Genomic DNA, 12,289 nt, shown 5'->3' with positions numbered 1-12,289 from the left:
ATCTCTCCTCTGAGTTCTTCAAGAACACACAGAGCAACAGAAGTTGTCAAAATTACTAAAAGCCAAGTAGCACTTTGCTCCCTGGCCAACGGTCCCCTAGACTTGAAGGAGTCAAGGACCAATTCTCGATCCTACTCCCAAGACGAATGGCTGTAGCAATCATGGAAACACATGGTCCTGTTGCATGGAGCAAAAGCATTTTGTGAAGCTTCACTTTTAATTCATCTGTGTCACCAAATTTAAGAGGTTTGGTTCTTTTGTGGCATAATCAGTAGAATTCTTACTACCTGGGCAGGAAGGCCCAGATGTTGATGCTAAACCTTGACCCGGGGGACACAAACTTCAAAACCTGAATATGCTGTCACTAACTCAATGTGTACAATGTATCAAAAATAAGCTTCTGTCTGTTCATTTAAAAAAAAAAAAAAAAAAGAAAAAGTAAGAAAAAGAAAAAAATTGAGTGATGGGCTTTCAGCCTGTCATCAGACCACAGTGACCTCAATTTTTTGAGAAATAAAGTCAAAATCTATTCTTATCTTCAGAGATTCAAGATGTATTTATGTGTCAAACTTTCTCCCCCTTGTCCTTAGCCTTTGGGAAGCACGCTAAAAATTATATCAAAGCCTGAAAACCCTGCGATCACTTTCGCATTCACCTTTGACCCAGGACGCCTATAGCTCTCACCAGCTCCTCGGCTCATCCTCACCGTACGGCAAAGACGGCAGGTCTGGGAGCAGCTCACAGCCAGCTGTTCAGGATGAAATAAAGGCCACTTTGCATAGCAAAACTGCGGTGCTCTGCTCAATTTTTAAAGGCCAAAAAACTTTAGTTTGGCAGTTTTCTGCTTCTTTATATCCTTGAAGGATGTTTTACCAGCATCTTCTTCTCCTTACACGCAAATATTTGATTATTCTCTTTGAAATGTCTCTGTAACATCTACAGGAATAAGATGCCGAATGCAAAAACTGATTGATTCTTTCTTAGCCGTCAAATGTGCTTACACAGCAACTACACACAGCAAATGCACACGAATCTCACATTTCACGTTTAAAAATATGAACATGCTGTGGCTTTTTTTTACTTAAACATAATGAATGAGCTTAAATATTAGAACTTGAAATTATTAAGTAAATCATGGCACCTGTAAAGTTTCTATTTGCATAACATTAATTCATGATGGCATGTAAAACAAATTCATCACTCTCACTATATTGTAGTCTGATTTATGTTGGAATTGGAAAAAATAAAAATCACGAGCACAAAATTATGTTGACAAGATGTACGTGCTCTTCGAAGACCAAGATTTTTTTTCTGATGCATCAAAACAACTAAATTATGGGAAAGAGGGCTGGGAGAAAGCAACTTTAAAAATTAATAACACACTAGCGTCACACATACACACTCTCCATTTATTAACGTCAAGCACGGTGAAGATACTCTAGAAAATCATTACCATTCATAGCTACTAACAGCCATTAAATTTCAATCAATTCAACTTAACACAAGTGTACTTCAGTAGCCCTTACAGTTCCTTATAGAGGTGGCTCAGAAAGTCGTGTCTGACTTATTGCATTGTCCACTGCACAAAGAGTCATTGCTGAGGGTTGCTCTGAAAAGGAGCTATCTTGGTGTTGGGAACCGATACTCTTTTAACACCATCGCAATCAACAGACCTTGCTTTTAAAGAAGACGTGGTAAAAGGGGCTCTAACAGGACTGCACAGGTCAGTATGGAGGGGAGCAATATACTGATTTTAGCTAGGGATACCGCTTTCCAAGCTGGAAAAAAATTGGTGGGATGTTTTCAAGGGTTTTTCAATGAATTTTAGTAACTGAATCAAACTGCTTAACACAGTGCTGGGCAACTTCCAGGTGATCCACTTGCTCCAAGAGAATGTAATCACTAAGGACATCACTAAGAGAATATAATCATATAGGACATTGAAAGAGAAAAAGGATTTAACTTCCAGAGACTGGATATTTAAATCTCCCAGTGATGAATGTAAGCCACAGCGCTGTGATATTACAGCATCTCCTACTCATCTGAATTGCGTTTGTTAACACTGGAAGTTTTTCCACTGCTACTGTAGGAATTAAGCTGTGCAGTTGACCATCCCTTGCAGATCCTGGGGAGGGCCAGGTGGTCCCCAGTCAGGGGTACTTGGCACTTCATGGCAGGGGTGAGGGACTGTGACCGCAGGGTGCTCCCCACCGAGGGGCTGGACCCACACTGGCTTCCGCTGTGCAGCAGAGCATCCCAGAGAAGGCATGTTGCTCTGGAGAGATTTCATCAGTTTCATTTACATGAATTATCTACAGTAAAATCCCACATTTCACAAGGGATAGAAGACTTTTTTCTTTTTTTAAACAGGATCCCAGATTTCCCCAGCAGGGTTCTTTCTGCTGGGCACAAAGTCCTTTCTCTAGATTTAGAGGCAGTTTAAGACTGCAGTTGTGTATTCCTACAGAATGGAGAGTCACTCAGTCCACAGAAAAACAGTCACAGATGTGCCATCACTGTAGCTGAAATTACAGGCTCAAGTACGGATGCCCTTTCATCGCTTTTAGCTCATCCCTTAAAAGTATCGGCATTGATGGTACTACGCATTACAGGAGTATTTGGGACTATTCTACAGAACTGTGGTTTTCCTTCCCCTGGGATTTACACCTTAGCAGTTAACATAGAGTAGGAGTGAAGTTCTTTGGAATCAAGAAACACCCAAGAAATCTCTCAGGCAGATATATGCTCCATTTTAACTCATTTCCCTACACTTACAAGCTGCACTAAATGAAATGAAATTAATGTTAAAAAGGGCCTTTATTGAAAAATCTTCCAGTGACAGGATCAGAAAGTGCCAGAGTTCAAGTAAATCGTTCCATGGAAAATGTTAGCAAAGCTTAATCATACTGGAAGCCACATTTAATTACAGCTTTTTAAGTCCATCTGGGAAAAAAGAAGAGACTTAAGTATGTCACCTGAGATGATCTAGATACTGAAACTATTTGTAAGTTAACAAAAGCATTTGCATCACAAAGCGCTCTGGGGCAGCACCATGGCAAAGCAGATGTGTAATGAACAAGGATCATAGCACCAAAACAATCAGGATTGTAAATAACTGCCACTAATCTGCAATCATTTAAATTTGGGTTTAATTGCTAGGCAGCAAATACATTTCATTCTTGAAGAGGTAAATGCTCTGCGGAATACACACTTTAAGGTATTTAGCGGCAGAAGCACCACAGTCAAGAATCTGAATGTCAGAAGGGCAGAGAAGAGACAAGCAGCAGGGCTGGATCTGCCATGAGATCACAACATTAAACAAACTTTTCCCTGGAAGGGAATTAATAACGCAGCCACCCCACTGTATGTACTGTAAGTGCTGCAGGAGTGACACAATGACGCACATGGGAGGCAAGAGGGTAGTGACTATAGAACAAAATTCAATCTAGTGCTAATGAATAAAAAGTTCCTTTTATTTCTCTGTTGTTTTTGGTTCATTAAATTTTCCACAGATTTGCAGAGAAGAAAACGTGATCAATAAACCTTGACAAAAGTGAACATGTGAAAAAGGCGAGAGAAAGGCACAGGAAGATAAAAGTGATATCCCGATCACAGATTTCAGAGGCAGATGACCAGAGCTTTGGGCTGCTGAATAATCTGAATAGACCATCATTTCTTTACAGCCTTTTACTTTCTTTTCCCTGACTGTTGGAACTCTTCATTCAATACAATAGTAAATGCACTAAAACTTTTTTTCTTATGCTAATGGTCGAAATCGGGTGCTCACAGTTAAAACACACTTCCCACCAACTTGTTTTCTTTAAAAAAAAAAAAAAAAATTAACCTATTCAAGTTAAACTAAAATGTCAAAGACAGCTTAAGGCTTACTCTCACTATTCCTCAAAATTAATGGTTTTCTCCCCAGCAGATACAAAAAGAAAAGACTTGAATAAGGATAAAGCGCTAAACTCTTTTCATATGAAAAAGAACACTTAGAAAGTAAAAAGAAATACATCCAGTACAAAGATCCTGGTACCTACAGTTCTAATTTGTATTGTTTCCTCTTGGAATATTTATAATTACAGAAAAGTGACAGCCAATCGCAAATAATTATGAAACAATGAGAAAAGATTCACCAGTGACTAATGTCTTTGGGCAGCCATGCCCCTGACAGTACCAGAAATGCTTCCACTCATTACAATAGGGGCCCGAAGGAGCCTATTTTCAAATGTTTTCTAATTCGGGTGACCGCTTCCAGGCACCAAGGCCTCTTTTTCAGTGGTACTGAATATTCACAAATCCCAAATAACTTTTATGGCTCTGAACTTTTGAATTACAGGACAACAACCTTCCTCCTCCCTTCGTTGCAGCGCATTTCAGCTTTTGTGTATTTGGTTTTGTTTTGTTTACAAGAAGTTAAAGGGTGTGGGGTGCAGTTTTACAATAGGCAAGTGTGAATGAAGGAAAGTTCTGTGGCCTCTCCTGGGCTATACCCATCTAACATGTACTCACTTCCAACTGGAACTGGCCTGCAGAAAATTAGACCTGATTACCCAGTATTTCCATTCCAGTCACTGGTTCACAAGGGAAACCTGCAATTTTGCCTCTTCAACTATCAAGTGTACCATGCAAGATCCAATTCTCATTACTTCTACACCAAACACCAGTTAATTTCTAGAAGATGCACGTACATGGGATCAGCTGTGTACATGGGTCAAGAATTGTATGTATTACCTGCATACACACATATGGGTGTGCATACAAATCCATAGAGACCCACGGACACGCAGGTATTATTTACCCCCTAACACAACGCCTTCTCACAGTCATTCATACTGGGGTTCATTCTTTGCTATTATTTTATTTAGTGTTGTTCTAATTAATTCCCAAATACCTCCTGTTGTTTTGGTTTTCTTTAAAAGGGCCCTGGGAACAGAGCTGAAGCAAACCCTAAATACCACTTAATGCTTTGTGGCAAGTTGTCCAAATGCGCAACTGTTTAAAATATTTACCCAGGTATATAAGGGGGTTGCGCAGCTCTCGAACAATGCCCTGGAATCTTTCCCATCAGTAAAAAAGCAGACAAAAAGCAGAGGCTGCTTAACCTCAATGCCTCAGCAGCAAGTGAGAAGTGCAAATATCGCATTTCTATAAAGCCCTGGAAGCTTCATAGAAATGGAGTGGCAACTAATTAGTTTGATGCTATAGTCACATCTAATGTTCCTAAGTAGCTTCTTTGAAAAAACTCGCTGCCTTGAAATCCTTGGCCAGATTATTAAGTGGAGGCTTTGTGATGGAGCACTAGATAGGTGTTTGCTGCACAAATACATACAGATTTTGGTGACTGCTTACTGAATCCACTGCCTTCGCTAATCTGCACTGGAAACTTCACTGTGAACAGAGCACTTCTCAGAGTACAAAAGCATGAAGTATCTGTGTACCTTTCAGACTACAGGGCAAACAACTGCCTTACAGTAGGCCACCAAAAACAGGGGGAGGCAGTTAGCCAAGTGTCCTCCGTACTTACAAGCAGAGAATGAGGATAACGCTATTGATATTAGGTCAGATGCTCTACCATATCCTTAAACAAAAAAGATGCGGCCAGAGGACTGGAAAACTCATTGGAAAAAGTCAAACTCTCTAAATAGAAATAAGGTATCAGGATCATGAAAAACGTATTTTCAAGTTATACAATGCTGTAGTAATCACATAACCCTTCCCCTATACAGCTGATCACATGCCCCCGGAGCCTGTATAGCTTCTGTACAGATGTGTCACTGGAAGGGAAGTTGTGGCATAAACCTTTAAGGTCCTTAGAATCACAGAAACCATAGTCAAAAATGGTTCTTCGCCATAAAAGTTTAAAGTGGTTTTCAGAACAACGCCAAAAATCCTGGTCGTTATATATATGCTGCAAAAAGGCTGTCTTTTCTAAACGTGACTTAGTGTTCAGTGTGACATTAGGGAATTCAGGCTGCTATGTATTGGATATCTGAGGTCAAGTCCTGTTGGGTTTTTTTTTTTATGTGAGTATAAACTGGAGTAGCTTCAATGAAATTACGCTAGATTTATACTGGCATATGTATCTAGTTCAAATTCTTCTATGGCTCTCATTTTTCTCTAAATGAATGACCTAACACGAACAGTATTTGTCCATCTGTATACATCCCCTTTGACACACTGAAAAAAAGACATTGAAAGGAAGTTGGAAACAGTCCTCGAGGTCTGTTTTTCTTTGAAGAACAGCAGTTGCATTTCTGGGCACTTCAAAGTCACATACTTTAAGCAATAACAACATTCAAGATCAAGTGAATCTTACTCACCTTGCCTTAAAGATTAGCTCTTTCACAAACACACACCAGAGGCTTGGATATGCACATACCCATAGATGAACAGTTGATCTTCACTGGATCAGGCACTTTTCAGTGCTACAGATAGGTCATGTTTTCAATCAAATGACAAATTTCCAAGAGTTGTTTACAGGAGAAAAGCCATAATGAATTTCATTCACTTCTTAAAAGTTCTCAGTTTTGCAATAACATTCAATGACATTTTTATTGCAATTCAAAGTTTGACAGGTGTCAACATTTCCTGAAGTTCCAGCCAAGATACAAATTACCATATCTGCCCATCAGAAAAGTTGAACCAAACCAATTCACCAACTGTAGCTGCTGTATGCGGCAATTACCATGCATTTCAAACATCCCAGGAGCATAAACAATTATTTAGCAGGATCCTCTTTTCCAGGTGAATGTAGTTTCTTTTCTAGTGAAGTTAAGTGAATTAGGTTTAGAATTTCAGAAACCCAAACCATTTTTTGTTAAAGCAAGGTAGCTAGAACAAACAGATCAAATCAGCAAATCAGTCTATTCCACTTCTGTATATTTTGAATTTCATGGCTTATTTACTTTACTTTTTTGGCACCAACTCCACAGTGCATGCCAATACAATATTTATTTAAATGCTGTTTTATGCAGCATGCTAGTCAAACGTTTACTTTCAAATTCTTGTACATCCCAAGAGCCTCAGTTGCAAAAAAATATAATAAAAAAAAAAGCGAAGGGGATTGGCAGGGGGTGGACAAAGTTTTACAACTGGTCCCTTTATCTATGGCTGTAAAAATATAAACACGATACGCCAATAAAATGCTAATTCCTATACGCACAAAGGTGGGCGTACAGGTTTCCAGTCCCTGCAGCTGTATGAAATACGAGGGCATCTATGGGAAGGCACAAGTTTCACCGGCTCAGCCTGCGGTGACCCGCACGCCTGGACATCTGCTCGCTCGCAGGCAGGTACCGGGAGGCCAAGCCGGGCCCCGGCCCCGGCTCACCCGGGAGCGCCCGCTCCGGCCCCGGCCCCGGCCCCGGCCCCGGCCCCGGCCCCGCGGCGGGGGGCTTTGCGCAGCGGCAGAGCCGCAGCCCCGTCCCGGGAAGTTTTCAAGCCCAGGCTCCAGGTTAGCAAAATAAAAATAAATATATATATAAAAAAATCCCGTAACCGTCGGAAAAGCTGGCAGCAGGGCCAGCGGCAGGACCACCGATAAACCATCCTAAGCCCCTGCGCTGGAAAAGTCAGGTTTCCCAGGAAATGATGGCAATCACTTGAGGCAGAAAAGGCATCCAGATGAGCCCATCTCCCTCCCCGCCTCCCTGATTGTTTTAAAGCCACCGAGTCCGGGGGAAAAAACTCTCAACTCTCTAAGTCCTTAATAGGATTGGAGTCCGGGTCTCTCCAAGCCGCTCCTCATCACACAGGGATCAAGTTGCAGCAGGGAATTTTTTAAATTCCTCAGCAAATATACTTGTCGAAAGATTGCCCCTCCCGGAGGGGGGGCTGACAAGGGGCGGGGGGGGGGCAATTTAATTTTTTTTTTTTAAAAAGGCAAACTCACTGCCTCCTCAAAGTCACGGTTTTGAGGAGCCCGGCTGTCCTCCGGGACCCGGGGCAAGGCGGTCCCGGCAGCGGCCCGGGGCTGCGACTGTCACCGCAGCCCCTGGGACAAACAATGGCCGTGGAGGCACGGCCCAAAGGCCGGTCCCGGTGGGGTCTGGGCCGGGGGGGCACACACCAGACACCACACACACACACCACACACACGCGTGGCTGCATCCACCCCGCTCACCTGCGTAGGGGGGACACGGGACGGGACCCCCCCCGGGCACCCGCTGCGAGGAAAGCCCCTCGCAAAATTTCTACTCCCTCCCCTCACCCCACCCCGGCGCAGGGCACCTCCGACAAAAGCGGGAGAAGAAGAAAAAAAAAAAATAAAAAGCACAATGAAAAGACACAATAAGCATCAACTTTACCCAAAAAGCGGAGTAGCAAGTTTTCAGCAGGCGAGCGGTTGCTGCGGAGCGGAGCTGCTCCTCCGGACCCCCATCATAAACTTGGGGGAGGGGGGCGTGGGAGGGACTTTCCCTCCGTCCTTCCCTTTTGTGCCGCTCCCCCCCCGCTCCGCTCCGCTCCTCGCCAAAAGCCGCCGCGAATCCCGGCGGCGGCGCGGCGCTCTCCCGGGCTGCTGCCGCGGAGCAGCTCCGCGGAGGCGGGCGGGGATGGAGGGAGGGATGGAAGGAGGGATGGAAGGAGGGCCAGGGAGGACCGGGGGCAGTTTGGAGAGGTGCGGGGCGTCGCGGCTGCCGGGCGGCTCTTGCTGCCCATCAGCCCGGGACGCGGCGCGCACACACATATACATACTTTTATATATATACACAGACATACATACACACAGGCTGAAGTTGAGCAGCCTGCAGGGAAGACGCTGGAGCGCTTTCAAGCCCCGACGCAAGAGGAAAACTGGCTGTAGGGTTTGTTTTCTCTTTCCTCCTCCTCCCTTTAAAAAAAAGAGGGAAATCAAAACCTTCTCATCCTTTCGGCGCGGGAGCAGCGGACCGCTCCGGATCCTCCCTCTGCTTTCTCCATCCCCTTTCATCCCGGATCACCCCCTCCCCTCGGCGAACCGCACCATTTTGGGTGCGGGGCTTTCTCGCAGCCGGGGTGGGATCCGCTCACCCCCCCGGCCCCGCTCCGGAGCGGGCCCGCCGGCAGCCCCCCCTCCCCTCTCAGCTGGAGGGCATCTGCGACAAAACCACAAAAATCCCCCTTCTTCGGGGAAAGTAGCCCCCCCCCCTCCCCCAGACAACAAAAGTTTGTGCAGATTCACTCGCGCAAGAGGCGGGGATAGAGCTGGGGGGTGGTTTTCCTCTAACTTTGGTGTTTTGTTTTTTCTCTTTTTTTTTTTTTTTTTTCTCTCTCCCGGGAGTTTGCGCTACTTTTCAAGCCTCGGTCCCGGCGGGGCTGGAGGCAGCAGAGCCCCGCGGAGCATCTCCGCAGCCGCGGCCAGCCCGGCCCGGGCTGCGGCCGGACCCCGGCTGGGAGCCGGCAGAGCGGCGGCTTTAGCCTTCAGAAACATCTTCGGTGGGAGAAGCGTTCATTAAAGATTGGTCCCTAAAAGCGGTAACCAGCCTCCCCGGCGCATGATAGTCTGTTTTAATCCTCGGGGTTTGGGACCGAGGCTACGAGGAGAGGAAAAAGAATCTCCAAAAAGTGCCCCGCTCCCACTCCAAATCTCTTCACTTTTGCGCTGATCTGGTGCATTAGCAGTAATACCAATGAGGAATGCAGCAGTTTTAACTTGGACTTTGGCCAGACTGGGCTTGTTACTTGATTTGTTTTGATTTCTTTGGCTATGGAATTTATCAAAAGTTTAAAACACAACCAGATGTTGCTGGGGAGGGTCACCGCGCTGTACCCTAGAGCAAGCTGAAACTCGCCATATCATCAGGGTATCTGACTCCGGCAGGATTATGGCCAGAACCATGGCAACCGCATGCCACATCAGCCCCCAGCTTCACTTACAGTCCCTTGGGCAGTGTTAACATTTGCCAGTGGATTTGCCCGACACGCAGCCCAGGTCCGGGCAAGTGGAAAATGAGCTTTATGCCACTTAGAAACTTTCCTCTTCCAGCCTGTGCAAAGCAACCTGACTGGACCCCAGGCTCAATACCACAACTTTAATCCTAAAAACCTGCTACTAATTTGGATGCCTTCTATCCAAAAGTTTGCACACCTCTTTTTTTTGGATGGCATTAGAAGGCTGATGTTTGAGGGTGACAACTGGCTCCCCATGCTCCCCCAAATCCCATTTATTCCTTTCAGATAGCTTGGGGAGGACTGTGAGGCAACAGGTTATTTTGCCAACCACCAACATTGCAACTTTTTTTTTGGTCAAAGACTAGCTCTAGCATGCACCCACTATCTCATCCAGAGAAATTCCCTCCTCTCCCCATGGTACGCATGCAGTCCGTGCTGGCACAGCAGTGCAACCTCACCCCATGCAGATGGAGAATTTTGTGCTGAGAGGAGTTTCATTGCACCTACTACTGAAGAGCACTCCACAATGGAGAGAGGGGCTTTGGTTACCAAAAGTAGGAACAAACCAAGTCTTTGATCTCCAGAAAACAAAGCCCACTTGTATTCCCAGGTTACTTTACTGGGGAAAGATGACCTGGCAGCTTGGGAGGCGGGTGAGAATAAGAGGTTTTTCGATGGACCAAAAAGAGAAGCTGGCAAAAATTAACATTAGATATGTTCTAAATTCTTGCTGCATAGTTACGAACACATGTACATCCAGACTGTTGGCCAACAACACTTTTAAAATCAAATGAAGAAGGAATTCTTAAAGGATTGATTCAGAGCAGTTATTTGGTTAAGAAGGACAGTTTTCCTTTCTAGAATTCATATATGTCAATCTGTTAGAAGATGGTGGTTTTTAAGCCTGAACAGAAACTCCTCCTTTTTGTCAGGAGGATGATGGCTGTCGATGGCTGGCGTTTTTTTGAGAACTTTGAGTCGGCTTTTACATTATCTGCCTGCTGTAGCTCATCCATCCTTCGCTCTCCTGCTCTACTTATTGAACTGCCCTCTCTTAATCTTACATAGGTGTCTGAGATTAAATAGATGACAGAATGACTGACATTTGGTATACATAAAAGAACCAAAATATGAACAAGGGGTCAAAGTGCAGCTCTTCCCTCTGGTCTTCCCTCCTGCTCTTGTACGACTTGATGAGGATGAAACCAAGTAGGGATTTAAAGATATACGACAATGTACACTTACTATACCTTGCTGTAGCGTGAATGTGTGGATATAGAGGATACATTCAAAAATGTTCTGGACTAAAAGAAGAGGGTTTTTTTAATCACAATTTAAAAAAGAAAAAACAACCCTCACAATGATAAAAGATTGACATACCACCAGGTCCAGGATTGTTAATCTGGGATCTGTCCCACTTCTGTTAGGTCAATGGAATGAATCTGATTAACCACAGAGGAAGTTAGACTAGCCTCAAAAGACACAAATGTGGCTTTTAAAATGTCTTATATAGTTCTGAAAGAGCACTGTAATTTTTTTATTATAGAACATATTCGAAGAAATTGGTTGAAAAACCAATGGGGGATGCTCCATTCTGTTCTGTTCGTATCTATAGGATTTATTTCTATAAATCTTCATAGATCCTCATGATAAATTAAAAAGCCCATTTGATTATTCCAAAGGATACACATGGGCGGAAGCTACTAGAAAGAATTTACATTTAAATATGCTTCTCTTGTAGAATGAAGACACTAATTACATGTAAGATGATCACTAGGAGATAGAGGCCTAAAAATCATGTTTCATGCAACTCATATCTTTATGATGTCTGGCTTAAGTCCAAATGGGAAGCAATACATGATCGGTTCTGCCCTGATTTAAACAGCTGTACCAGCTCTGGGGTCAATGAAGCTGCACCAAGTCTGAATGCACCTAGAATCTACAGAACATAATTAATCACAATGATATTTAATAAATTAACAATGCAATGTGCAATGCTGGCTCAGAATTTTCTAGAAGAATGGGGAAGATTTTTTAAAAGTAGCCCTTTTACCTGGGGGAAATAGTAACTGTGGGTAGACAATGAGCAATACTCATCAGGATGATATGCAGCTCTGATTCCTATCTGCCTCCATGTATGTGTTGTCTCTTGTTTAAAGCTTCAGTGGTAAGTTCCTTGAGGCAGGTGCCATCTTCCTGCATTCTGCATTTTGATAAAGCCTTATTTTATTCTTCCTCTCTCCAAAGTGTAACTTCAGTGCTAGTTTTCTGATAGCTGCTTCTATTTTCTTTTCTTTGTTCTTGTTGTTTGTTTTTTTGATTTGTTTTGTTTTGTTTTTTGTTTGTTTGGTTGGTTTTTTGTTTTGGTTTGGTTTTTGTTTTTTTGCAATGGAAGGATCTATTCTTGCCAGGTTTA

The 12,289-nt window shown here is 43.7% G+C and overlaps 1 protein-coding gene across 4 annotated transcripts in view; it reads right to left on the bottom strand.

Moving 5' to 3' along the window:
* Positions 1-8,473, bottom strand: part of GLI2 (GLI family zinc finger 2) — a 197,109-nt gene extending 188,636 nt beyond the window's left edge. For all 4 annotated transcript variants that reach the window (XM_087733425.1, XM_087733428.1, XM_087733427.1 and 1 more), the window contains exon 1: positions 8,310-8,473. The gene's annotated coding sequence lies outside the window, so the exon portion shown is untranslated. The remainder of the gene's footprint in view (positions 1-8,309) is intronic.
* Positions 8,474-12,289: the final 3,816 nt, after the last annotated feature.

The sequence above is a fragment of the Nipponia nippon genome, unplaced genomic scaffold, assembly GCF_047370975.1.
Source record: "Nipponia nippon isolate SJK-2023a ecotype South Korea unplaced genomic scaffold, ASM4737097v1 scaffold_5, whole genome shotgun sequence".
Lineage (NCBI taxonomy): Eukaryota > Metazoa > Chordata > Aves > Pelecaniformes > Threskiornithidae > Nipponia > Nipponia nippon.
The sequence above is the reverse complement of the archived record's forward strand: the minus strand, read 5'-3'. Positions and strand labels throughout refer to the sequence as shown.